This window comes from Phyllopteryx taeniolatus, chromosome 9 (assembly GCF_024500385.1).
Source record: "Phyllopteryx taeniolatus isolate TA_2022b chromosome 9, UOR_Ptae_1.2, whole genome shotgun sequence".
NCBI classification, from domain to species: Eukaryota; Metazoa; Chordata; class Actinopteri; order Syngnathiformes; family Syngnathidae; genus Phyllopteryx; species Phyllopteryx taeniolatus.
This window is the reverse complement of record NC_084510.1, coordinates 583,914-611,883: the sequence shown is the minus strand read 5'-3', so window position 1 is coordinate 611,883 and position 27,970 is coordinate 583,914. Positions and strand designations below refer to the sequence as shown.

Genomic DNA, 27,970 nt, shown 5'->3' with positions numbered 1-27,970 from the left:
ATTAGCCGAATAAGTCTTGAAGTGAAATCACAATAGAATCAGAAAATAAAAATAAATAACTTAACGATAACACAACAATAACAACCATAAAACAAATGCTAAACCCCAGTTGTGAGTTAACGCAAAGATGCAAATGCAGCAAAGACTGTGGATGCAGCAGAAATACAAATGTATGAGGCTTGAATTGTGCATGATCTTTACATGCTCATTTAGTTACTGGTTTACTATACCAGGAACCTAGGCACTTGTTCTCTAGGATAGCGTTGGCATTTTGGTGAAAGCGTTAATTTCGTTGCCACAGAATAATATGTCCCAGATTAGCTCGTAGTGGCTAGTCATAGGTGTGTGTTTAAAAAGCACTTTGTATTTGTCAGTTTGTGGGAATACATTGTTGACCTTCAGCAGGACCAAAATGGAAATTTATGGTACAGAGATTGTGAGTATTGACTGATGAGAAGAAGGTTGCTGTTCCAATGATAACTGCAGAGTGTAGCAGTTGGGTGGAGTTATCCTGTTTCACATAATAGACAGCAGCTGTTTAGATTGCCAACAGACCACAGTGAGAATTGAAGTCACGACCCCTGGTTTTCAAGACCAGTGCTCTAACGGCAGAGCTATGAGACCTTGGGTTTTAGCATAGGCAACGGCAGGATAAGAGCAATTGAGTGTGATGTTGGTAGTTTCCATGGTTTAAAAACTTTGCTCTATTCGACTGAACGATTGTAATTCTAAATAAATATCCATTAGACTACAAAGAAACCACAACTCAAGAATTGTTAGCATAAACATTGAATCTGTATCTGGGTGGTAGGCCCCAGTAAGAATTGAAATCGTGACCCTTGATTTACAAGACCAGTGCTCTCGCCCCTGAGATATGACACCTTCTGTTAGTATTTTAGCTCATGAGCTATCACCAAATTTTACAAAAGGTAGTGCAAAGCTTGGAAATGTCTGTGATCAGTTTGTTAACCATAGTGCTAATGGTATGTTAGCAAGGGATGACAGAGTACGTCATGGGTTTTGACACTCTCAAAATGGCTGTACAGGAAGCTAGTTTCCTACCTTGGCTAGGATCATGGATAACAAATGTGAAACTTGACTTTAGGCCTCAGTGAGAATTGAACTCACGACCCCTAGTTTACAAGACCAGTGCTCTAGCCACTGAGCTATGAGGCCTTTCTTTTCATGTTAGAGTTACCATTTTGGTTAACTATCTAACAAACACGGCAAATTTTCAGCTTTTTTAGAAAAAGGGTTTTAAGGAATTTAATTGTCATACCAACACACATTTACACATGCTATGGGCAATTTATAGGCTTCAATTAACCTATCATGCATGTTTTTGCAATGTGGGAGGAAACAGGAGTACCTGGTGAAGGCCCACGCAGGAACCGGGAGAACATGCAAGCTCCACACAGGCGAGGCCTAAGTTAACATTTTGGTTAAAGAGCTCACAACCACAAAGTTGGCAAAAGTGCATTGTCAGCTTGTTAAGAAACAAGGTTTCAAGGAATTTAATTGTCTTACCAACACACATTTACACATGATATTGCACGAAATTCGATACCCAAAGTCCCGAATTAGCCGAATAAGTCTTGAAGTGAAATCACAATAGAATCAGAAAATAAAAATAAATAACGTAACGATAACACGAGAACAACAATAAAACAAATGCTAAACCCCATTTGTGAGTTAGCGCAAAGATGCAAATGCAGCAAAGGCTGGAGATGCAGCAGAAATACAAATGTATGAGGCTTGATTTGCGCATGATATTTACATGCTCATTTAGTTACTGGTTTACTATACCAGGGATCTAAGCACTTGTTTTCTAGGCTAGCGTTAGCATTTTTGTGAAAGTGCTAATTTTGTTGCCACAGTGCTAATAATATGTCCCAGATTAGCTCGTAGTGGCGAGTAGTCGGTGTGTGTTTAAAAAGCACTTTGTATTTGTCAGTTTGGGTGGAGTTATCCTGTTTCACATAAGAGACAGCAGCTGTTTAGATTGCCAACAGGGTTCAGTGAGAATTGAACTCACAACCCCTGGTTTACAAGACCAGTGCTCTAACGGCTGAGATATGAGCTATTAGCCTAGTCTATTTTAATTGCCATGGTCAGCATTTTGAAAATCCAAAGACAACCTGAAAATCCAACAACATTGCTTTGATTGGATGAGACAAAACATTGACCTGCAGGTTTTTGAGGTATTCTAAGGACAACTGCATCACTTTTTCCAGTATATTTTCTTGGTTAATCCAACCACTGGCTTTGTAGACCATGGCTCGTACCACTGAGGAATGAGTCCTCACTCTTTGGTCTTGCGTAATCCTTTCGGTGAACAAGCCAACACAGAACTAACGATGACAGAAGATCACTAATACATTGAAGTGCCAAAAGCAACATCCGAATCACAGCCCATAAACCAAAAACTTGTGAGAGTTGAAATCACGACCCATGGTTAACAAGACCAGGGCTGAGGATATGGGTGGGAGTGCTTGCAAATAGTGCATGATAGTTCCAGTATATGGTTATTTGTACTTGAGAAAACTTTATAATGCAGGGATGACTGAGCATGGGGGAACTGATATCAGGGCTACAAAATGATGCCTTAGCATGTTCAGCAAAAATGGCCGCAGAACGTATACTAGCAACTCAAGAATGGTTAGCATAAGCATAGAAACTGCAGTTGGGTGGTAAGTCACAGTGAGAATTGAACTCACGACCTAAGATTTACAAGACCATTGTTCTACCCACTGAGCTATGAGACCTTCTGTTATTAAATCAGCTCATGTGCTAACACCGAATTTTACAAAATTGAGTGCCACTAATCCGTACATCATGGCTGGCCTCACCCCTGTTTTATAAACTTTGCCCTTCATCCAAGCAGAGAGACTTCTGTCACATGACACACTTGACACCTTCCTCCACCCGTTCTAACCTGCTTGGATCCGTTTCTTCACTTCCTGACCACACTCACCATTGCTCTGGACGGTTGACCCCAAGTATTTCAAGTCCTCCACCCTTGCTATCTCTTCTCCCTGGAACCTCACTCTTCCCCCACCACCCCTCTCGTTCATGCACATATATTCTGTCTTACTTCGGCTAATCTTCATTCCTCTGCTTTCCAGTGCATGCCTCCATGTTTCTGTTCCTCCACCTGCTCCCTGCTTTAACTGCAGATCACGTCATCTGCAAACATCACGGTCCACGGGGATTCCAGTGTAACCTCATCTGTCAGCCTATCCAGGGTTAGAGTTAGGGTTAACAATGGTTAACAATTTGCACCCTGATGGTGCATGAACATAAAACTCTGTCCAAAAAGAAACACTTTTTGTGACAGCTACACTGCCACCGAAATTACAAAATTTATATTCACCCATATGTTAAACAGAATAAATCTTGTAATTTTCTCTGAATTGACAATCAACCATCTAGTCATGCCGCCTCAACATCAAAACAATGTAGTCCTCGAGTTACGATGTACTCGACCTACGTTTCGACTTCACGACGCCCGTGCCTCAGCCATTTTGTCCCCAGCACCACAGTGTTTCTGCGTAGGTAGTGCATAGTGCTTGTCTGTGTTTGTGCGCCGGGAGTATCTGCCTTTTTCGCCCTCCTTTTTTCACACTCAGCATTAATGGTAATTTTTTGACGAGTTCGTTGTCACATTTCTGTGGGGCCAATTATGTATTACTCGTGCACTCACTGTAGTTGTCTCACCATGCTGCATTATTTGCATATACTGGCCACTCATGCCAGAGTAGCATCTGCTCCATTTGCACACTGATTGAGGAGTATCTGTAACATTTGCACAACCACTGTCCCAGATTATCGCACTACTCGTCACTTTAAACCGCATACACTCCTTGAAGTCTCAGCGCTCTTTGCACAATGGTCATTGCACCGGACTATTGCAATATTAGTCATTCAAACTGCTCTAAGTGCAAGAGGACTCTGCATCTTTTTGCACAATTGTTTTTTGTCAATGTCTTTATGTCTCCAAAGTGTTCTGTAAATTGACTGTCTTTTGTACTAGAGCGGCTCCAACTACCGGAGACAATTTCCTTGTGTGTTTTGGACAAACTTGGCAAATAAAGATGATTCTGATTCTGAAGTAAAGCATCTTAATTTTTGTTTCTTCATACGAAGTGTTAACCTTTCCTGTTATGGGCACCTGACCGTGGTCGGGAGACGCAGGGGTTAACTCCCTTCTCTCGTTGCACAGCTGAGATGGGTGGTGGCAACAAAAAAGGCACGAAGCACCGATTTGCTACTTTAATGGCTTTATTACTGCACATTCAACATCAACGGGTCCTCTGCTAATCGATACTCTTCCCCGGTCGCGGGCCCTACACTTGCTACTGTACACACTCGCACCGATGCACACTCCTTCCTCCTTCACAGTCCCGCCGGATGACGCCTGCGCAGTGCCGTCTCACTCACATATCGACGCGCACGCCCACACACAGAGCTTGCTGTCACAGTCACCTGGGACAATACCTGTAACAGAAGTATTTCGCCGTAAATTTCGACTTTAACGGTGAAATCCGACTTACACGGAAATTCGTGTTACGTCGCCAGCGTAGGAACGGAACTCGTTCGTAAATCGAGGACTTCCTGTAATCTTCAAACTTGCAAACCACTCTTTTGCATTTGTGTTATCAGGTTTTTGTTCCTTGTCGCTATAGTCTAGGACTCATTTTCAACTAGTATTAGTTGAAAATGTTTTTGAACTGGTCACTCAAGAAAGGATAGTTGCTTCAAACGTTCACCTTTCTTTCCTAAATCCCTCTGTCCAATTTGATCTTAACCTTTCGCAGAAGACCATCCATCTTCACTTGTCTGAACTACTCTGGGCAATTTACACTCATTTTTGGGAATATTGTCCTCCTTGACAATCACTACATCCCCAACTTGCACATTTATTTTAGGTGCATGCCCCTGCTGTCTTAGGCTTATGTTGGCCAAGTATTCTTTGCGCCACCTGCTCCAGAATTGCTCTGTTAGATATTGCACCCTCTGCCACCTCTTTCTGCCGAACAAATATTCCGTAACAAATTTGCCAGGAGGCGGAAGGGGCAGAGACATTTCATTGTGAGCAAATGATTAGGTGTCAAAGGCTCAACACTTGTGGGGTCACTGATTCTATCTGTAGTGAGTGGGCGATTGTTCACAATCGACATGCCCTCGTCGAAGAATCTTCTCAATGAGGTGTCATCTTGCCTTCCTGCGGCTTCTGCCAAGACAGAACTCATAACACTCCTGACTGTCCGGATCGCTCCACACACCTTTCTGCAAGTGACACAACACTTAATATGTTTGGCCACTACCTTACTGGCACCTAGTATCCAATAACCATTGGCCCTGAGTTTGTTCAATGTTTGGCCTCAGCCTCGATGTTGTGTTTTTTTGTGATTGTGGTCGAGTATAAGTTTTGTGACAATGCCTTCCTTAGGAAGGATCACTGGATGTCTCGGCTCAAATGATGCAGAAGACTTTCTCAACCGCCCTCCGACCCTAAGCAGGTCGTTCACAAGGATGGGATCAAGTTGGCACATCTTATGAGTTTTTGGTAGTTTAGCTGATTTTGGACCGAACCATTTCAGCTCTTCTTCAAAGGCCTCTCTTTGTGCTGCCTGGATGAGTACAAAGGCAGCCATTTTCCTCTCCTCCACACTCATGTGCTCTGACTTGTCTCTCTTTGCCATTCTTTTAAAACTTGCAAGAACATTGAGGGCAATATTCCAGTCAGAGAATCTTGAGAACCTCTCAAGAGAGCTGTCTGTCTCAAGGGCATTTGTCTTCAGGACTTTTACCTCTGGGTCCCCAACAAGAACCTCTGGGGAATGTTGTTTTGTGTCAATTTCTCGATCGGATAAAAACTTAGGTCCAGAGAGCCAGTTTGAGTCGATCAGGTCTGCCACCTTGAGACCCCTAGAGGCATGATCCGCTGGATTTTGATCAGTTTCAATGTAGAACTCTTCTCTTGGATCTATAGTGTTTTATTTTCTGGATGCGATTAGCAACATAAACATGAAAGTGTCGAGCTTCATTCTTAATTTACCCAAGCACAACTCGAGAATCTGTCCAGAAAAACACCTCATCTATCTTCAGCTCAAGCTCTGCTCTGAAGAAGTTACTTACTCCGGTAGAAACTTTGGCTGCAGTGAACTCAAGGCGCGGGATGGTGACAATGCTTGTGGGTGCCACTCTGGCTTTACTCATGACCAGTGTACAATGCACTTCTTCATCAGCAACAATCCTGATATACAATCAATGTCCTCTTGGGAATGGTACCCTCTTACTCTTAGTCCTTCCACCTTTTGACAAGGCACGATTAAACCCCTGTCAGTCATTGTTGTTAGTTTTAACTTAACAGGTTCTGTGTTTGCTTGAGTTTTTTCACAAATGTCTTGGTCAATGAACGTATTACTGCTTTGTGTGTCCAACAGTGCGTACACCAAGATTTCTTGGCCTTTCTCTGCTGCCCAAGAGAGCCACACTGGAACAATCATTGAAGTGCAATCACTGTTGCCCACTCTCACACTGCATGTAACGGTTGAATCACTTTCCTCTTGTGGTGGTGTTTCAGGCTTGTCTGCTTGAGGACATTCTTCATGGAGCGGATAGTTGTGGCTCCGCCTGCAAATATTACAAGTGAATCTCTGGCGACAAATTTTTGGAGATATGGCCAACTCTGTGGCAACCAAAGCACATATTGTTGTCCATGATGAATTGTTTCCTTTCTTCAAGAGACATTGCAGCAAACTTTTCACATTTATAGATGAAATGATTTTGTTGACAGCAGATACATTCAATTTGTTCTGAGTTGGAGAGGGGCTAGGTTTGGAACCTTTATGGAACCTGTGATGTACCTGTGGCCTTTGGAGTTTTAGACACCTTTGTTGATGCCACCAGGACACTGGCCTTCAGACGTTTCTGTTCTTTTTCAGGTTTTTCGCATATGTGCTTTAATGCATATAGGGATGATACTGGATTGCATGCTATGCGTGCCTCTTCGGCCACAAAATCTGCAAATTCTGTGAAACCCGGATATGGCTTCCCTTCATTTAGTGTTTTAGTGACATGCCGGTTCCAGCGGGTTGTTGCCCAGTCAGGAAGTTTCAGTAGTCATTTTTTATTTTCCTCACAATCATCTAAAACCCTGAGACCTTGCACATAGCATTCTTACAGGAGATGAGGATATCACTAAACTCTCTTAATTTAAGAGTTTCTTTTGAACCAATCTTTGGCCAGCTGCTCAGTTTTTCACAGAAGCTCTTTGAACTACAAACGGGTGGCCATATCGTTTGTTTGAGGCATCCCAAGCCTGCAGGTATATGCTTCCTCATCACTTTGATAAAACTCCTTCTAACACACGAAGTTCTTCTCCGCCTATATATTTTTTCAAATAGAACAGTTTATGTGCTGGATCTGTACAGCTTGTCTCAATTAGAACTTTAGAGCAGGTGCGCCACCCAGTGAATTTGAGTGGGTCTCCTGTAAATATGAACGGCTCTGGTACTGGAAGCCTGGTCATTGCCAGGGATTCTTTCAATGTGAGACTTCACCTTCATTTGGCTCTACTCTCTTGAGACTGGATCACTGTGTGTGTGTGTGTGTGTGGGGGGGGGGGGGGGGGGGGGGGGTGACGTGTCCATTTTCTTGTTTTCACCGACCGGCCTCTGTCTCCTGGCAGCACGTTTCCTTTTTATTGATCATGTGACGCTGCATGCTGACTATTCAGTGCAATATTCAATGTGACCAGTCGGTGGTTGTAACATGCCACGTTACGTTTAAAACGAGACATTTTCTCTGTAGTAACATAAAACTCTGTACAAAAAGAAACACTTTTTGTGACAGCTACAGTGGACTACTGTGCAAAAATATATGAAAACTACTAAAAACATCTTAGGTATTTGTGTCGTTATTGGTGTTTCAATTCATAACCATTATATTTTATCCTGACAGCAACAATTTGTACCATGTACTGTCTGCAGACATTTCCTCCCACTGGTTCTTGACCAGATTATCAATATTTATTTTCAATATCTTTGTATATTTGTGACACTGCCTGATATCTTCACCTCATCTTTGATGTCGCTATGTCTGTGAGTAGGAGTTTGTGTGTGTGTCTGTGTGTCTATTTGGGAAGCAGATAGGCACTAAAAACATAGTGTGTAATTTTTTACATGATTATAAATTCATTATTCGTTATTGATATGTTTCGGATATTCGATAGGTAAGCACCAAAAACAACATGTATTTTTCTATTGTTTGCACAAGTGATTTAAACTTTATCAATGTATTTAATGCTGTTACTGTAATGAGAAATATTGAAGTATATATGGAAATAAACATTTATATTCATCAGATTAAAAGTAACATGCCGTTTTGCATATTGGGTCTTTTTCCAAATTAAATGAATACGTGCGTGAATGAGAGACATTAACTTCTCAGGTCGTTGGTTTATGGAGTTCATTCCATTTACTTGCATTTGTTTACGGGCAGATGTGCCACAGCAAATATGGCTCAGAAATCAGATCAGAAATGGGCCTTGCCCTACTGACAATTCGGCGTTGTTCTGATTTGAAACGAATGGGACCGTCGAATGGAAGTGGCTTGGTTGTAACATAGCTAATTGCTCGTTGAATTGATCACAACAAATTCACTCTGATTCAGAAAATGATTTCATCTTATTAGCTGTGGTGAAAAACAAACAGTTCAAGTCTGATTCAAGCCTACTTTTACCACTGTCCCATTAAAAAAATAAATAAAAATACACAGTATTTATATTGCCGTCATATGTCAAAATGGATCAAATTTGACTTAAACGGTATGTAGGAGAGTAAATGATAAGCACCATCTTGTACAGTATAAATAAAGCTGCAGTAGTATGAGGTTGGATTAGGAAGTAGGAGCCTATGTAAAATAAAGCGGAAGTGAAAATGAGTGCAGCACAATGTGCGTGTGGGGACAGACATCTCTAGTGGAGCAGGTTAAAATGAGAATATAGTCAAAACAAAAACGTGAGTTTTCCTTTATTTGCTTGTCTTCTTTGTCTTATCCCAAAGCATTTTTAAAAAGATTCTACTCGCTGTGTATTTGGGTTAAGAATGAGCAAGGGAGTGATGTCTCTGGTTTCAGAAAATGTACTCTTCACGGGAGAAACATTATCAAGCTGCTTATGTTAGGTCGCACGCAACAATAGTCCTGTAGCATATCTAATCGTCCTCACCTATCAAGTGTAAAGTTAAATAATTTAGTAAATATTTTATTAGGTTCTGAATTTGTGCAAAGATCTTCCATTCCCAACTGACTATATAGAAGTATCATCATGTCAAAGCCAAAAGGGAAACAGATCAGCACTCTTAGAACAGATTATCGTAAAATATCAGAATTAGCTCCTCCCAGAGACAAATTCCTTGTGCGTTTTTGACATACTTGACAAATGAAGATGATTCTTATTCTGATACTCAAATGTTCTGAGAATGTTGGAAAGAGGGCCACAAGTGCAAAATGAAGTTTATAGTGATGGAATTGGAAGTGTTAGTGGAAGACAAATATATTAGTGACTTATAGAAAAGACATCACTCGGTCCAATAATTTGGGGGAAACCAGCAACTCGATAAAAGTTATATGTTTTGTTTGATAACTCATCCAGAGTGTGTGGCAAGTGGTTGTACAGTATGTGCCAATCCTGGATAAATTTACATTTAAAACGTCAACCCGGTAGTAAATCAGCCTCTTATTGTGATTCATCAGCTTGCCTCCACTGGTAAAAATGTCTTTCTCTGCTCTTTTTCTGCTTGCTTTTCTATTCAGACTTTGGGCTGTTTGAGAACAAGGAGGCACTTTCCTAGTTGCAATGCCCTAGCCATGGTGACGAAAGCTCTTTGGCTCCGTAGCCACTGGGTGAGCATTGGTTCATTTGCATTAATCCCCCCCCCCCCTCCACCCACACACACACACACATACAGACAACCGAGTACAGTAATTTCTAGTATGTTCTGTAACATTAAGTGTACTATAATTCTTTATGTGTATTCGTGTATTTCGACCTAAGAATGCCAAGAGCCCTTTCATTAAGACACCTGAATGGGAACAGTTTTACTTATCTTTTTTAAAATTACTATTATTAATTTAAAAAAAAAAGAACATCAGATGTCTCCTGTAATGCGATTGAGTGCCGACCAATTCAGGCTGTATGCCACCTCTCGCACAAATGTCAGGTGGGATAGGATCCACTTCACCCGCAACCCTAATGAGGACAAGTGCTACAGAAAATGGGAAACCAAAGTTCACATTTGTAGAAATGGATAAGACTTCTACAGCTGGTGTCATTCAATGTTATGTGTGACAGTGCCTCCTATTAAGCTTGGTGTGAAGATGGAGCTTTATCTCAGTATTGTGCCAAGGGATAAGAGGAAGGCCATTTATGGAAATGTAATGCATTGCTTGGAGCAGTTTTAATCAAAGATCAGTTTGTCCTTGTGACGGATGATCTGGCCGAGGGCCGTTCACAGTATAGAACTACTTTGTACCAAGACTTTAAACCGCATACACTCCTTGAAGTCTCAGCGCCCTTTGCACAATGGTCATTGCACCGGACTATTGCGATATTAGTCATTGGAACTGCTCTAAGTGCTAGAGCATCTTTTTGCACAATTGTTTTTTGTCAATGTCTTTATGTCTCCAAAGTGTTCTGTAAATTGACTGTCTGTTGTACTAGAGCGGCTCCAACTACCGGAGACAAATTCCTTGTGTGTTTTGGACATACTTGGCAAATAAAGATGATTCTGATTCTGATTCTGATTCTGAGAAAGACAGTTGAATGGAATGAACATTATGTTTATTAGCTGACACTTTCATTGGTGTTGTATAATTCATTCATTCATCTTCCGTTCCGCTTATCCTCACAAGGGTCGCGGGGGCGTGCTGGAGCCCATCCCAGCTATCTTTGGGCGAGAGGCAGGGTACACCCTGAACTGGTCGCCAGCCAATCACAAACAAACAACCATTCACACTCACATTCACACCTATGGGCAATTTAGAGTCTCCAATTCATGCATGTTTTTGGGATGTGGGAGGAAACCGGAGTGCCCGGAGAAAACCCACTCAGGCACGGGGAGAAGATGCAAACTTCACACAGGCGCGGCCGGTATTCGAACCCCGGTCCTCAGAACTATGAGGCAGATGTGCTAACCAGTCGTGAGAACCAGTCGTGCTGCCTGTTGTATCATATTCAGTGTAATTTGTATTTGTTAATACTGATGCTGCAGATGTTTGTTGCTTTGCATATTTAAACTCCAACCGCACCCAATCGTAACTTTAGATGAAACACAAATATTTTCATATAATTTCATAATCAACCATCTTTTCATCCAGAAGAAAATTGTTCAGCCATCTTTGGGAGATTGACATTCTCCTTGACATTTCACTCATCAGCATGCTTTTTTTCTAGGTCAGGGGTGGGCAAAGTTTGGTCCACAAGCCACCTGTTCCGCTCCTTAATCTTACATTATCAGTCCTGTAATATTGATTATTACAATTATTATAATAATTAATTAATTAATTAATTCAGCAGGTGTTTTTCCACTAAAATTAGAAAGTTAAAAGTTATTTATTTCATTTTTCATGTATTATGAAGAATTATAAATAATAAAATACAAACATATTAGTAAAATAAACAATTTTATTGTATTTATAAATTTAACAAATAATTGGTTAGTTAATTGGAAGTTTTCATTTTATCTATTTATTTATGATGATTTTTTTTTAATTGCATCTCTGAACTGCTTCTGTCAATTTTAAAAATCTAATGTGGCCAGAGAGCACAAAAGTTAGACCACATGTTCTCGGTAAACACAAATGTATGGATCGATGAGAGGTACTGCTGGAAATGGCAAGGCAACAGAAACAGAAGGAGGCAACAGGGGGAAAAAAATAATTGGACTCATTTCCCAGATCACATGCATTAGCCTTTCACATGCATTAGCCTTTCAAAAAAAAAGAATTACATTTATTTATTAATTTTTTTTTTTTAAAGACAAAATCTGTCTTCTAATGTAGCCATTATTGCTCCCAGACATACACAGTCATTTGAGACACCACTCAGCTGATGGGGGACATGCTAAAGCAGGGGTGCCAAACTCTTTTTTTGTCTCGGGCCGCATTGTAGTTATGATTTCCCTCAGAGGGCCGTTAGAACAGTGAAACCATATAAATGTTTAGACAAAGGCATTATTCGGCTATGCAATAGCACCTACTCGGCACCTCTCTGGCCAGTTCTAAAGACGAACGGTAAATGGCAGCCCACCATCGACTATCGTAGATTAAACACTCAAATTCCCTTGTCCCGCTGGCCTATGGCCCAGCTCGAACAAGAACTTCCTAAAGTGCGCAATGCTAAATTCTTCAACACGATCGATGTAGCCTCCGTCTTTTGGACCATTCCAGTGGATCCAGCACAAATTGGCTTTCACGTTTGCCAACAAGCAATACACATTCACCAGGTGTCCATTTGGCTACGCCAACTCACTGACTGAATTCAACATTTTCCTCAATAAGGCCTGCCCTGACGCTGCAGCCAGAGGCAACCTCATCCGTTGATGAAATCATGATGAGAAGTCCCTCGCTGGATGCCCACCTGGCAGAAATTGACCACGTCCTATCCTATCAACTTGCAACCGCCGGGGCCAAAATCTCCCTCCTCAAGGGAAATTGGTGCCGTCAATTATGTCGGCCTCCTGATTGCCCGAATGGCATCGAACCCCAATCCGGCCGTATTCAGGGCCCCCCACTAATGTTTCCAAACTTCGCAGTTTTATTGGTGTGTGTAATTATTCCCGGCAGTTCGTCGAACACTTCGCGGATATCGCGCGCCCCTAACCGAACTCCTGAAAAAGGACACTCCTTTAGTTTGGGGTGACGAGTAAGAAGCCGCGATGCAGTCCCTAAAAGAGCGGCTATGCTCTGCCCCATGTCTTGTCTATCCTGACAGCAAGAGACAATTCTTCCTCGAAGCAGGGTTTTCGGACCATTGCCTTAGCGGTAGTCTTTACCAAATGTACAACCAAGACGAGCGCGTCGTTGCCTATGCGAGCTTAAATACTCGGACTGTAATAAGGCCCTGCTCTCCACAGTCATCAAACATCAAACTACATTGGAGGCCAAAAAGTGACCATTGGCACAAACCGCCATCCGGTTACCTTCCTTCACAACCAACGCATCAGAGAAGGGACCTTAACCTTAGCGGTAAAACACAAAACCACCTCCTTGGTTATCTGTACCGACTCAAACTACACACGTCTCGCATTCACCTGCCACTTACTGACGTGGGAACGTAATGGGTTACTCACGTTGGAGAGAAAACCGGTCAAACACCGCGATCGTTACATGCGACCATCTAGTTAATTCAAACAACATGCACGTCTATTGGAAGAAAGTCGGAGGTCACGCTCCTATTGCGGGACCGGATAAGGTTTTTAAATAGACTTGACTGACTCTCTGGCGATTCAAGGCGCCCTTCATGGTACCCCATGGCAGTTTGACGCCTCATGGCTTCCAACCCCTATCAACCCATCGGTGTCTGTAATCATGCGCTGTCAAACCCCCTCCGCCGCACCTGCCATCGCTCGGCCGCATGATGAGACTTCGTATGACTCCGTCAACCCAATGCTTTGCGCCTCTGCGCCTCTGCGACTCGTGACTTTGACTTGACCCCTGTTAAATATATTCTAGAAGTTATCATTTATTTGCTTAGCTTGGATTAGTATTATGGACGATTTTAGATGTCTCGCCTTCAAAAAGATGACTCAGCATCATCCGATGGAAGGGCGCCTGGACCAAGGACGTGATCGGATGTGGTCGGGGACGTGACAGGTGTTGGTCCAATGTTTTGTGTTGTGTCTTATTGTTTAGAACATTATGTCTGGGAAAAACCCTCCTATTTTCAAATAAATGCAGGAGCGACGGGAGAGATTGTTTAGAGCGTGTTGAGAGGCTGTGATCTGAACAATCTCCCATACACCCTCCTCATGAGAAAAAGAAACCAGTGTCTTCATTCCTTTTGTGTCTATTTTTTATAATGTTGGGTAAGATAAATCCAACATTAAATTGGTCCTTCGAGCTGGATGTCAACAGACCCGAGGATTCCAGTTGTGGAGCCGACTTCCAGTTAAGCAAGTAAGACCCTTTACGGGACTGGTCTTCGTCCTCCTCAACTGGGATCTGAAGGTTGACGACAATCCACAGGATTGAAGACGACTGGTGAGTTAAATTTAAAAAAAAAAAAATTTGGAAAAAGGACGGCGGAGTCCACAAATTCCGCGAGGACGGCGGAGTCCTGTACGTACTTAAATTCCGTGTTTAATAAACCTTGTGTAATACTAGTCACTGGCAAGTAATGGAGGGACGGCGGAGTCCGACAAATTCCGCGAGGACGCCGGAGTCCTGTACGTACTTAAATTCCGTGTTTAATGAATAAAGAAACTAGGAAAGTTTCGTGGCGTCGTAGTTAAATTCCGTATAGGACGGCGGAGTCCTCTAATGAGCTGTTGACAAACGTAGTTAAATTCCATATAGGACGGCGGAGTCCTCTGACGAGCCAGTGTGAATGAAAACTGTTTGAATGAGAGTGTAAATGGGAAATGGGAAACCACTAGGTTTTTCATTCCATACCAAAACAGTGGGAAAGTAAACGGTGGACTTTTGTGGATGCAAAGGCAAGAATTCTCCACTCGAAAGAGTTGAAGTGAGAATTACCACAGAAAGTAAATTTTAATCACCATCCTACTGAAAAGAAACAGTGTTCTAGATGACCCTAGGTAGTATTACACTGAACCAAATTCTTTCAAATGGGGAAAGGAAGTAGTAAAATAAAAAACAGGAATACACTGCAGTGTAAAGGTTGGAGGTTCATTAAATTAAATTTAAAAGAAAAAAAAAAACAGGATCCTGATAAAATTTAATATTTAGAGACAGGGATAACCGAACACGGCTTTAATGGTTGGTTAAATACACAAAAAATAGCCGCGTTGCAGGAATCAAATTATATAAAAAAATAAAAGACAAACCACCGTTAAACGTGGGAAAGGCCCTATTGTCTGCAGCCTTGCAGCTTATGACAAAAATAGAAGATAAAAAAAAGAATGTGATGAGCTGCAGTAATACAGAGAGCAGCATGCGTACCAAACCCACGCACATTGTTAAATTCATTAAGACCAGACGCTACTGTGTTTACAGTAGTGGACATAAGTAATGCATTCTTTTCAGTACCAATAGAAAATAACAGTCAATTTTGGTTTGCATTCACATTTGAGAAAAAAAAAATATATATATACATTTACTAGATTACCGCAAGGTTACTGTGAAAGTCCAACTAATTATTCACAAGTTATGACAACACGCATGTCTTCTGGCATCTACAGATGGAGAGACATGCAAGGATTCATTGGCCTTGCTGCATCATCTAACAGAAGAGGGACATAAAGTTAACAAAAATAAATTGCAATGATGTAAAAGGCAAGTCAAATATCTCGGCCTGTCATGTGTGTGTGTGTGTGTCGCGTTCCATCATTCCTTGTTTCCACGTCATAGACTCACAGTAAGGCTTGACCCTGTTCCGATTATCGACCTTGCCTCTTTGCCTCATGTTTTTGGATACTGTTGCCTCTTTTGGATTGCCTGCCTGTGTACCGACCTATGCCCGTCTATTAAACCTCTCTTTTTGGAAACTGTCCATCTGTTTTGGAGTCGTGCATTTTTGGGTCCTATCCGCTGTTCCGTTCATGACAGAACGAACTGGCCATAACATGGACCCAGCAGACTCAGACCCGGTGCGCAAAGCCCTTCAAGCGCAGGGTCAACGCCTCATGAAGCAGGATGAGCAGATTGCTGCCCTCCACCTTCATCTAGAGGGACTGTCAAGTTATCAGGACAATATGATGAGACAGGTGGCCTCGCAGTTTGAACTTCTTATGAAATTTTTTCAAGAGAAGGAACCAGTTGGCACCACACCCAGTACCGCCACGGTACTTCCATGTGAAGTAGTCACCATGCAGCCACCTGCCACCTCCGCTGCTGTCTGCCCACAGCTCTCTCGACCGGAGAGGTTCTCTGGAAATTCTGGGAACATTAAGCCGTTCATCATGCAGTGCGAACTCCACTTTGAGCTGCAGGCAGCTGCATTCCCCACCGAGCGGGCAAAAATCGCATTCGTCATTTCCCACCTGACTGGTCGTCCGGAGGCGTGGGCTACTGCTGAATGGAGCCGCAATTTCGCCGCGTGTCATTCATGGGCTTTTTTCGTAAAGACTATGGAGCAAATTTTTCAATTTTCCACTCCTGATCGTGAGGCAACTCGCTCCCTTGTCACCTTACAACAAGGCAAGCGCCGGGTGTCAGATTATGCGATTGAGTTTCGCATTCTAGCAGCTGAGAGTCATTGGAATAATTGGGCGCTACTCGATGCCTTTTTTCAAGGACTATCCCCCGCCGTCAAGGATCATTTAGTCCCGCTAGACCTGCCGACCGACTTGGACGCTCTCATTGCTCTTGCCGTAAAAATCGACAAGAGGCTTTTGGATCGCGAGCTAGATGGAGATCGGCGGAGGGCTGCGTCAACGCGCACTTGGAGGACGGGCCTCGGTGACCAGCCAAACCAAGGCAGATCCCCTGGTTCCGGTTTCAACCCACTGGCTAGTGTCCCCACGGAGGAACCCATGCAACTGGGCAGGTTCCGTCTCTCCCCTGAGGAACGTCAACGCCGGCTGAGGGAAGGGCGGTGCTTCTACTGCGGTCAGTTGGGTCATTCCGTGAGCAACTGTCACGTCAAAGTTGCCGGTGCCGGTAGCCAGGGCACGGGAGAGGTGAGTCTGAATTTCATTAAGGAAGACCCTACACGGGTTCTTCCTAAAGTGACACTATGCTCTCCTGATCAAGAAATTCATACGCCTGTATTAATTGACTCTGGTTCTGATGCAAACTTACTCAACTCCATCCTGGTTAGACGTATGCACCTTAGAACCTTTGGAATAAGACTCCACCGCAACACCTATGCTGCAGACGGCAGTTTTATGGGCAAGATCATTCACCGCACCCAAACACTCACATTGACATTCCCTGATTCTCACTCGGAACGTATTAGTTTTCATGTTTTTGACGCCATGAATCATGACCTTATCTTAGGGAACCCATGGTTGAAATTACATAACCCCCACATTGACTGGTCCTCTGGGCAGGTTATGTCATGGGGCAGCAATTGCGCCCGGAACTGTTTCAAGCCGCCACGTGATGTTCAGGGTCATGTTTCTAAGGACACTCCACAGACCCCATCTGGGGATCCTGATTTATCTCAAGTGCCCACCTGTTATCAGGATATTAAAGATGTTTTTTCCAAATCCAAGGCCAAATCCCTTCCACCCCACAGACCTTATGACTGTGCTGTTGACTTGCTGCCTGGAACCACACCCCCACGAGGGAGGTTGTTCTCTCTTTCAGGGCCGGAACACAAGGCCATGAAGGAGTACATAGAAGAATCACTGGCAGCCGGGATCATTCGCCCATCTTCATCCCCTGCGGGAGCAGGATTTTTCTTCGTGGACAAGAAAGACAAGACCCTGCGACCCTGTATCGATTACCGGGGTCTCAACGAGATCACGGTAAAAAACAGATACCCTCTTCCTCTCATCTCCACCGCCTTTGAGTTCCTGGAGCGAGCCAAGATTTTCACCAAACTGGACTTAAGAAATGCATATCATCTAGTCAGGATAAGGGAGGGGGATGAATGGAAAACAGCATTCAACACACCAACGGGACATTATGAATATTTGGTAATGGCCTTTGGGCTTACTAACGCTCCAGCTGTTTTCCAGAACCTTGTCAACGATGTCCTGCGTGACATGTTGAATGTTTATGTTTTTGTTTATCTAGATGACATTTTGATATTCTCCCCGGATGAGGAGACTCACATTATTCATGTCCGCTCTGTTTTGCAGCAGTTACTGCAGAATCAACTCTATGTCAAGGCTGAGAAATGTGAGTTCCACAAGGCGTCCGTTTCTTTTCTGGGTTTCGTCCTGGCTCAAGGTGAAGTCAAGATGGACCCTTGCAAAGTCGATGCAGTTATTAATTGGCCTACTCCCACGTCACGCAAAGATGTACAAAGGTTCTTAGGGTTCGCAAACTTCTACAGAAAATTCATTAGAAATTTCAGTTCAATAGCCTCTCCTTTGCATGATCTTACCTCGCCACACCAACCTTTTGTATGGAACCCGCTTTGTCAGGCAGCTTTTCAAAAACTTAAGTCGAGCTTTACCTCCGCTCCCATCCTTACTTTGCCAGATCTCAAACACCAGTTTGTGGTGGAAGTCGATGCGTCTGATGCCGGAATAGGAGCAGTGCTCTCCCAGAAATCTCTCAAGGATGATAAGTTACATCCTTGTGCTTTCCTCTCCAAAAAATTGACCCCAGCTGAGAGAAATTATGACATTGGTGACCGTGAATTGTTGGCAGTCAAGGTGGCTTTGATGGAGTGGAGGCACTGGCTAGAGGGGGCACAGACTCCGTTTTTAGTATGGACAGATCACAAGAACTTTGAATATATCAAGACTGCTAAAAGATTAAATGCGAGGCAGGCTAGATGGGCTCTGTTCTTCACTAGATTTAATTTTACGTTATCCTACCGACCGGGTTCTAAAAATGGTAAGCCAGATGCTTTGTCACGCATTTTCTCCGAAGAGAATTCTTTGTCCGACCCTAAGACTATCTTGCCTAAATCATGTTTCATTTCCGCGTTTGTGTGGGAAATTGAAAATGCGGTCAAAGGGGCTCTGAAAGACAGTCCTAGCCCTGAAGATTGCCCTGAGAACAGGCTTTATGTGGTTCCGACCTTAAGGGGAAGAGTCATCCACTGGGCTCACACGAACCGAACTGTATGTCACCCAGGCATTGCCAAGACGCAATCAGTGGTCGAACAGCGCTTTTGGTGGCCTAATGTTAGGAGGGATGTTATCGATTACGTCAATGCTTGCCAGGTATGTGCTGCTAACAAGCCCTCTCATCAACGTCCTTCTGAGGAGTTGCGACCCCTGCCAATACCACAACATCCTTGGTCAGACATTTCCGTAGACATTGTGACAGGATTACCGGCCTCTAAAGGCAATACCACCATTCTTACAGTTGTTGACAGGTTCTCTAAGATGGCACACTTCATTGCACTTCCAAAACTCCCCTCAGCTAAGGACACTGCCGAGCTAATGATTAATCAGGTTTTTAAGTTCCATGGTTTCCCAAAGAATGTGGTGTCTGATAGGGGTCCCCAATTCATTTCGCAATTTTGGAAGGAGTTTTGCAATCTCATAGGTGCTACTGTCAGTCTGTCATCTGGGTTTCATCCTGAAACCAACGGCCAAACCGAGAGGCTGAACCAGGACCTGGAGACGAGGCTCCGATGTCTCGCTTCACAGGAGCCGCGATCCTGGTCTCAGAAACTGGTTTAGGTCCCACAATTCCCTCCCCTCTGCATCCACTGGTCTATCGCCTTTTCACGTTGTGCATGGTTACCAACCATCTCTGTTTCCTGCCATAGCCCCAGAATCCACAGTTCCAGCAGCATTAACCTTGGTGAGACGCTGCATGAGGACCTGGGAGCGAGCCCGCCAGATGCTGCTGCGCCAGGGAAGGTCTTACAAGATCGCTGCTGACCGTCGGAGGACACCGGCCCCGAACTACAAAGTGGGTCAGCGAGTTTGGCTCTCGACCAAGCATATTCCACTCCGGGTGGAGTCCAAGAAGCTCGCTCCCAGGTTCGTTGGGCCCTTCCCCATCACAAAAATCATCAACCCTGTCACCGTGAAGCTGAGGCTCCCAAGGTCTATGCGGGTCCACCCTACTTTTCACGTCAGCCTACTCAAGCCAGCCCGGGAGTCCCCTCTGGTCCCGCCTTCCAGGCCCCCTCCTCTCCCCCAGTTTGTGGATGGGGGCCCTGTCTTCTCTGTGAAGCGGCTGTCATCTCGTCGGAGGGGCAGGGGGTTTCAATATCTGGTGGACTGGGAGGGCTATGGGCCTGAGGAGCGTTCCTGGGTACCGTCTGCGTTTATCGTGGATGATTCGCTCATTCGGGACTTCCACGTTGCGCATCCAGGAGCCCCAGGGCCGTCTGGGTCCGGCCGTTAAGGGGGGGGGGGGGGGGGTACTGTCATGTGTGTGTGTGTGTGTGTATGTGTTCCGGGTTTTGTCTTCCCCCCTGTTTCACACACACCTGCTCCTGTGAGCATCTTCACCACCTGTGCCTCGTTCACCCTAATTACCCATTGTATATAACCTCGTGTCTAGTTTCCTCTCGTTGCCAGTTCGTTGTACCTTGTTGTCGCGTTCCAGCATTCCTTGTTTCCACGTCATAGACTCACAGTAAGGCTTGACCCTGTTCCGATTATCAACCTTGCCTCTTTGCCTCATGTTTTTGGATACTGTTGCCTCTTTTGGATTGCCTGCCTGTGTACCGACCTATGCCCGTCTATTAAACCTCTCTTTTTGGAAACTGTCCATCTGTTTTCAAGTCGTGCATTTTTGGGTCCTATCCGCTGTTCCGTTCATGACAAGGCCATAATTTCAGTGTAGGAGGAAGGACTATATTAGAAGACAGGAAAGCTATAGTATTAAAAAATCTTAAACCACAGATGAAGAAACATATAATAATCATTTTTAGGTCTGACAAATTATTGTAGAGCATGGATTCCAAACTATGCAGAAATTGTTGCACCATTGTCAAAATTAATGTATGAAGACAACCTTAAAATGACATCATCTGTTTAATCGAGTACAGAGGCAGAAAAGGCCTTCTGTGACATTAAACATTTGGTGTCCAGTGCTGCGCTAGGCCTTCCACCTTACTTGATGAAGGCACGCACCATGATTGACAGGAATTGGCTGAACAAGCTGCTGAATTAGTAGCATTAACCGAGGCATGCAAACTAATGATAAATAAAGATGGTACAATCTATACTGATAGCCAATATGAGTATTTCACAACAAGAATGTAATTATTGGGAAAAACAAAGTGAAAAACTACAAAATGAAATTTACATTAGCACAGAAGAAGAAAAAAAAAAAAACCTATTCAAATGGGCTGCTATATTGAGCCATGCTGTGTCACATGTCTCAACCGGAGGGATGGTGGCACAGATAGATGGACACTTTACAGCCCTAAAAAAATAGCAGAAAGAAACACGTGGGTTCATTTAACACACTGTAAAAGAGTCATTTCAGCTGAGTACTCAAATTGGGAAGGTGAGCAAAAGTCTGATAACGGAGCGGGAGCAGATGTGTAGATTCTGAAAACGCTTGCTGGTCAGTGACGAAAAAAGACACCAACCCTTTTAGTGAGAACTCAGCAGAAAGGCACACCCACGTTGGTTATGAGATTCGATAAGTTGTTACGTAGCAACTTTGGCTACTATGGTGTTGGTTTTGTTTATGTGGTACATGGGACGTCCCACCCTAAATGATACAACCAATTTTTTAGATAGAAAATCACCTACCAACTGGACCAATATGACGAACCCAATAATAAAAATTTTTTGAATCATTAACTCGTATCAAAAGGAGTACAGCTGATGATCAAAATTGTGGGCATGGCCTCCAAATGCGGCAAAACGGTTTAATATTTTGTGCCCCCCAAAATCAAGCTGCTTTAATCATAATTCCATATGCGGCTCTCACCAATGATGCTCAAGAGAATGGGCAGAATTGGGGATTTGGATATGACTGGTATGCAACTATAGGCTTTGGATGGGAACACCTCATTGGTGAAACAGGTTATGATTGGTCCAGTTGGTCAAAAAAAACAGCAAAAGAACAAAGAAAGAAGTTTAACCTAAGCAAAACGGCCCATAGTTTAATATTGAAATACAAATCAAGTCACCCAATGTGTTTGATAGTGAGCTTGTGGGCCTATTCTGGTGGAAAAGATCCCCACTTCCAAGTGGTATTGTGTTACAGGAACCGTGTTAAACCAAAAATGCCATTGAAAACTTCAAAGAAAGGTGGACAAATTTTAATGGTTAACAACATAACTACTGATGATCGGTTCCTTGTTGTCACAGGAGTTTCAGGACAAAATAACAATTGGTTACTATTGATGGAACAAGCAGCAAATGTAGCGAGAAAAGATTGTGTGGTTTGCATGGGTCCCAGGCCTTTGTTGCGCATAGTTCCGGCATAATTATCACAAGATTGTATTATTCCATTTGCACACTGATTGAGGAGCATCTGCAACATTTGCACAACCATTGTCCCAGATTATCGCACTACTCGTCACTTTAAACTGCATACACTCCTTGAAGTCTCAGCGCCCTTTTCACAACGGTCATTGCACCGGACTATTGCGATATTAGTCATTCAAACTGCTGCGAGAGGACAGCATCTTTTTGCACAATTGTTTTTTGTCAATGTCTTTATGTCTCCAAAGTGTTCTGTAAATTGACTGTCTGTTGTACTAGAGCGGCTCCAACTACCGGAGACAAATTCCTTGTGTGTTTTGGACATACTTGACAAAAAAGAGATTTATCCTGGCAGAGGCAAAATTATCCAACATAAAACATACATCGACGCCATAGGTGTTCCTCGTGGGGTTCCTAATCAATACAAATTAGCTGACCAAGTTGCATGAGGATTTGAATACTTCATATGCTGTTGGTGTACGATTAATAAAAATGTTGATGGGATAAACTATATCCACTTCAATGTACAGAGATTAGGAAATTGGACTCAGAGTGGGTTGGAAGCTGTGCACGAGCAGCTCAAGGACGTTCCAAGGCCGCATAGCTGACGACATGCTCCTCGCAAGAGAGGGAAGTGTTTGCGGTATGTTATGAGAACAAACAATACTGCTTCAGATGGCAGCTTGACCAGAGCGATCGATGGTCTACGGACCCTCAATCAACACTCCTTGTGGGACAGCTGAATGGACGTTTTTGGTAAATATAAAACCCTAATTTCACCAATATTGATATCAATTGCTGTTTTTGCAGCCATTCTGACATTGTGTGGATGTTGTTGTTTCCCATGCATTCGAGCATTAATCAGTAAATTAATCACCACAGCCATAACCCACATGAAGAACCGTATGGAGCTGATGTATCCATTACTGTATGATGATAATGATGATAATGCTGATTTTACTTTAACTGATTTGTTTCCTGATGCAGATGATTACGATGTTTAAACTACAACATTCGTGTATGACAAGTTTACTCTGAGTGTAAATGTATTTGTTTCATAAAAATGATTCTACAGTTAAAAATCGAAATGAAGTGACGGTAAGATGATATGAGAATTTGTGCAAATACATGATAAACAGGAGGGAAATGTTAAATATATTCTAGAAGTTATCATTTATTTGCTTAGCTTGCATTAGTATTATGGACGATTTTAGATGTCTCGCCTTCAAAAAGATGACTCAGCATCATCCGATGGAAGGGCACCTGGACCAAGGACGTGATCGTATGTGGTCGGGGACGTGACAGGTGTTGGTCCAATGTTTTGTGTTGTGTCTTATTGTTTAGAACATTATGTCTGGGAAAAACCCTCCTATTTTCAAATAAATGCAGGAGCGACGGGAGAGATTGGTTAGAGCGTGTTGAGAGGCTGTGATCTGAACAATCTCCCATACGCCCTCCTCATGAGAAAAAGAAACCAGTGTCTTCATTCCTTTTGTGTCTATTTTTTATAATGTTGGGTAAGATAAATCCAACAACTATCTAATCATTACATGCGACCATCTAGTCAATTCGAATAACATGCACGTCAACTGGAAGAAAGTCCGAGGTCACTCTCGTGTTCCGGGACTGATAAGATTTATAACGACTTCACTGACTCTTTGGCGAAGCAAGGCTTGGTACCCCATGAAAGTTTGATGCCTCATGGCTCCCCACTCTATCCAACCCATCAGTGTCTGTAATTACTCGCCATCAAACCGCCTCCACTGAACCTGCCACCACTCGGCCGCATGATGACACTTCGTACGACTCCGTCAACCCAATGCCTGGCGCCTCTGTGACTCGTGACTTTGACTTGGCCGCACAACAATCCGGTGACTCGGGCACTCGCCAAGCTCTCAAATTGGCTCTCCGACTCTGACACAAACCCAATCTCTGCCGACGACCTCACCGCCAACCAAGACCTTGCAGACTTGTGGCTAAAAAGGGACAAGCTGCGTCTCGTCGAAGGCCTACTTGTTTATGTCCCCGAGGACCACTCTCCTCCCAGGTTTGTGGTCCCTCTGGGCCAAAGGGGGGGTGATGCTGACCTACACCCACGACGCACCTTGTGCAGGACACTGCGGCGTCAAAGCAAAAACCACGGCCCTACGCCAAGCAGTATACTGGCCACACATGGACAAAGATGTAACAGCCTACATCAAAGGCTGTCTGGTATGCTGCCAATTTTAGCCAACCAACCCCAACCACAGAGCACCTCTCCAACAAAGAGGAGTTGCATTCCCGTGGACTGACCTACAGATTGACTGGGTGGGACCAATGGTCAAGTCCACATGAGGAAATAAATACTTCCTCACAGTCACGTGCGCATTCACCAAATGGATAGAATGCTTGCCCGCACCAAACGACACGGCACAAAGTAACCGCCTACTTGCTGATGAACCACGTGGTCTCCAGATATGGGTTGCCCTCACGGATCAACTCAGAGAGGGGAACCCACTTCACCAGCGAGGAGGTACAAGAACTATGGCGGCTCCTCGGGATCAAGCCCCAGTTGCACATCAGCCACCACCCAATGTCATCAGGGCAGGTCGAGCGCGCTAACCGCACAGTGGTGAGTCCCTTAAAAATATTTGGGAACTCAAATCACAGAGACTGGGGCAAGAAACTCCCGTTGATATTGATTGCCATCACGGCCACCCCACCCCTTTCGAAATGATGACTGGAAGGCACATGACACTGCCTCTGCACTTGCTATACCAACCTGGTGAGGCCAACACACCCACCGCATATACGACTCACCAATATATGACCGACCGACACGCCCATTTAAAGGCCACATTCGCCTTTGCCCAGCGACAACTGGGGAGAGGTGCGGAAGGTCAGAAGGCGTATTATGACCAGAAAACCTCACAGGACAAACTCCAAATACGGAACAAGGTGTGGTATTACCTGTTTGCACAACCAGGGAACACAAACCAGAAAACCCTACGCCCCACAGCTCATAAATTCCTTCCCCGTTGGGCGAGACCCTACGAGATCGTGGAATAACTCTCTCCGGTCGCGTACCAAATTAAAATGACCCAATGCTGGAAAGGCACGCTGTTAAAGTGGATTCATCGCAATCAAATAAAGAGACACAACCGTCCCATGGTCCCCAGTGAGGACAAGGGACCAGTAGCTCCGGCCCCACAGGGATGCTAAATCAGCGCAATTTAGGATTGTAACACCTAACGTGATATAGACCTTGACCTGGGGTCGGACTTAAAACTGGTGGTCCTCGGAGGTTCAATCTCAAGGTTTGGAACCAGTGAGTCTCAGCACCAGACCGGACCCAAGCCAGTATAGTCATCTACCTGTTCTCCTGTCGTTTCCAGGGGAAAATGATGCTCTGCTGAGCCTCACGCTGCACCTGCTCCCCATTACTGCACAGCCTGAAATTATTTGGCTGGGGCCCACCTCTGGGATCACCCTGAAAGACCAACCGGGGCTGCTCGAACCACAAGAAGTGTATTTGAAACACGTCGGGACATCCACCAAAACCAGCTATGCAGGAGCCACGTGGTCTCGCAACGCTATCCACCTTGCCGCCTTCGACACCACACACATGCTCCAGCAATTACAAAAATTTGCCGTCACTCAGGCCAACCTCAGCGTAATCCCCAGACGTTCAAAGCGTTTTGTATGGGGCCTACTCATGGGTGCCGCCTCCCTCGGCACATTGTTTAGCATAGGAACCTCCACAGTTAACACCATCAGCTTAAACACCGTTAAGAAACAAATTGGGGAGCTCCAAACCTAAATTCCTAACATCCGACGCAGCATGGAGAGACAAACCGTTAACCTTCAATCGTTAGATGAGAGACTCAAGGGCACTCCTTGGCGTCAACACTCACAGTGTCATCCTGAACCAAACGAGACACAGCATAAGTAAACTGTTGTTGGTGGTCCAAACGGATTATGCTCACACACAGATTGTTACCACATTGATGAATGACATGCAACGTGAAATCTCTTCGTCCATAGACAACTTAGCAATGGGTAGAATCCATCCATACTTGGTTCCCCGTAAGCTTAATCGAAAGCATCCTGTCTAAAGCTCGAGCAATTAGCACTGTCCAAGCCCATTTGGCTTTTTCTCTCGGGAGTTCCACTGTCCTGTATGTCAACCCTGAGTTCCAAAAGGTAGCCTTCCTTGTTACTCTTCCAATTGTCGACTCCCGCAACATCTATCACCTAAAAAAACGTAATTAATGTTGGCATCTGGCAAAGCGACACTTACGTCCGAATCAGTACTCCCGCGGTAGTCGCCTATCATGATCTGATCTGTATCTGGCGCCAAATTTGCACATGTGCATACTCACAAAAGACATCCATTACCTGTGTCCCAGTAAGCCGTTCATCTGAGATGTAGCGGAGGGGATTTGTGGCCTGAAACCCATGAAGGATGGGTCGCGGTGTAGAGCAGAAGCTACACCTCGCTACCAGGTTACTACTACTCACGCGGAAATTGTTGGGTCCAAATGGCTAGTCAACACACCAGTCCTAAGGGCAACGCTGAGTTACGACCACCATGACACCACAGCAAGACTCGCCCTGCCAAATCAAACCATTTGGCTCGACTTCCCCAAAGATGCCATTTTGCATATTGAGGACGTCGCCCTCTACCACCTGCCAACCGAAAATTATGAGAGCGAAATCAAGATTCTAACTTTTTCGGACAGTACAAATTGGAAGTTGATCCTGAGACGCTTAAACAGATTCAGTTTGAAGGCGATTGACATCACCAACATTGACAACACCTTACGTGCTATTCGCACTGAGGACAGAACACCTGAGATCCCACTCATCTTAAGTCTCGGTTACAGCATGACTTTTGGCATCGCCTACCTGCTCTATCTACCTGCAGGGTCTTCTGAACCAGTGCTCAAATAAGCGACCCAAAATTTTCCGTAGGAAAAGAACGACTGAACCCGAACCTAACCCCATACAGACAGGGGAGGAGGTGCTCCTTGACCTAAATTGCCCCCCAGACCTCTCTACCCCCTTTTGAATCTAGACTAGGATTCAGCTCTCCCCAAGAGTAGAACCTCTACTTGGTACCTTCCCTCTCCTTGATTAATGTGCCGGGTTCTAGACCTGACTGCTGTGCCCCCTATGTGCCAAGTTAAAGCTAGCTACCTTTTCTTTCGCTGTCTTTCTCCTCCATAGAGCCGTGTTGAGTTTCTCCTCTTGCTTTTTTTTTTGTGTGTGACTTTTGAGAACTCTACACCTAGTTAATGTTTACCCTTCGTGTTAGCTTCGCCCCTGCCCCAAATTACTGGTCTCACTGCCATCCCAATAGACACACCTACACGCATCCACCCACACACGTCAATCCTGTTACCGACCCCTATGTGCACAAAAAGGCTGACCTTAAGTAAGAAGTTGCCATAAACAACTGTTATAGCCATAAGGGGGGGATATGCACTAAGGTTGTACTTTGGTAACTGCATTGCTGTGTGTTTTCTTGTCAACCTGTGCCATCTTTCAACAAGACGTCGCCTAGATCCGCCATTGAGCCGGATCAAGCCGACGAAGGGTGTATAAGTAGTGGACACGCCATGAAAAACAAAAATATAAACGCAACACTTGTTTTTGCTCCCATTTTTCGTGAGCTGGACTCCAAGATCTAAAACTTTTTCCACATACACAAAAGGCCATTTCCCTCAAATATCAAAAATCTGTCTAAATCTGCGTTAGTGAGCATTTCT

The 27,970-nt window shown here is 44.2% G+C and overlaps 1 long non-coding RNA gene and 1 other non-coding gene across 4 annotated transcripts; one reads left to right on the top strand and one right to left on the bottom strand.

The window, feature by feature from the left end:
- Positions 1-1,103: 1,103 nt before the first annotated feature.
- On the bottom strand, positions 1,104-1,176 carry trnat-ugu (transfer RNA threonine (anticodon UGU)). The gene has a single exon. It is a non-coding gene; the product is annotated as a tRNA-Thr (tRNA).
- A 7,765-nt stretch (positions 1,177-8,941) lies between these two features.
- Positions 8,942-23,709, top strand: LOC133484187 (uncharacterized). 3 transcript variants are annotated; one of them, XR_009790308.1, is made up of 3 exons: positions 8,942-9,026; positions 9,823-9,912; positions 22,751-23,709. It is a non-coding gene; the product is annotated as an uncharacterized LOC133484187 (long non-coding RNA). The 3 variants fall into 3 exon arrangements; XR_009790309.1 differs by lacking the exon at positions 22,751-23,709 and adding an exon at positions 15,429-15,702; XR_009790307.1 differs by lacking the exon at positions 22,751-23,709 and adding an exon at positions 12,568-14,009.
- Positions 23,710-27,970: the final 4,261 nt, after the last annotated feature.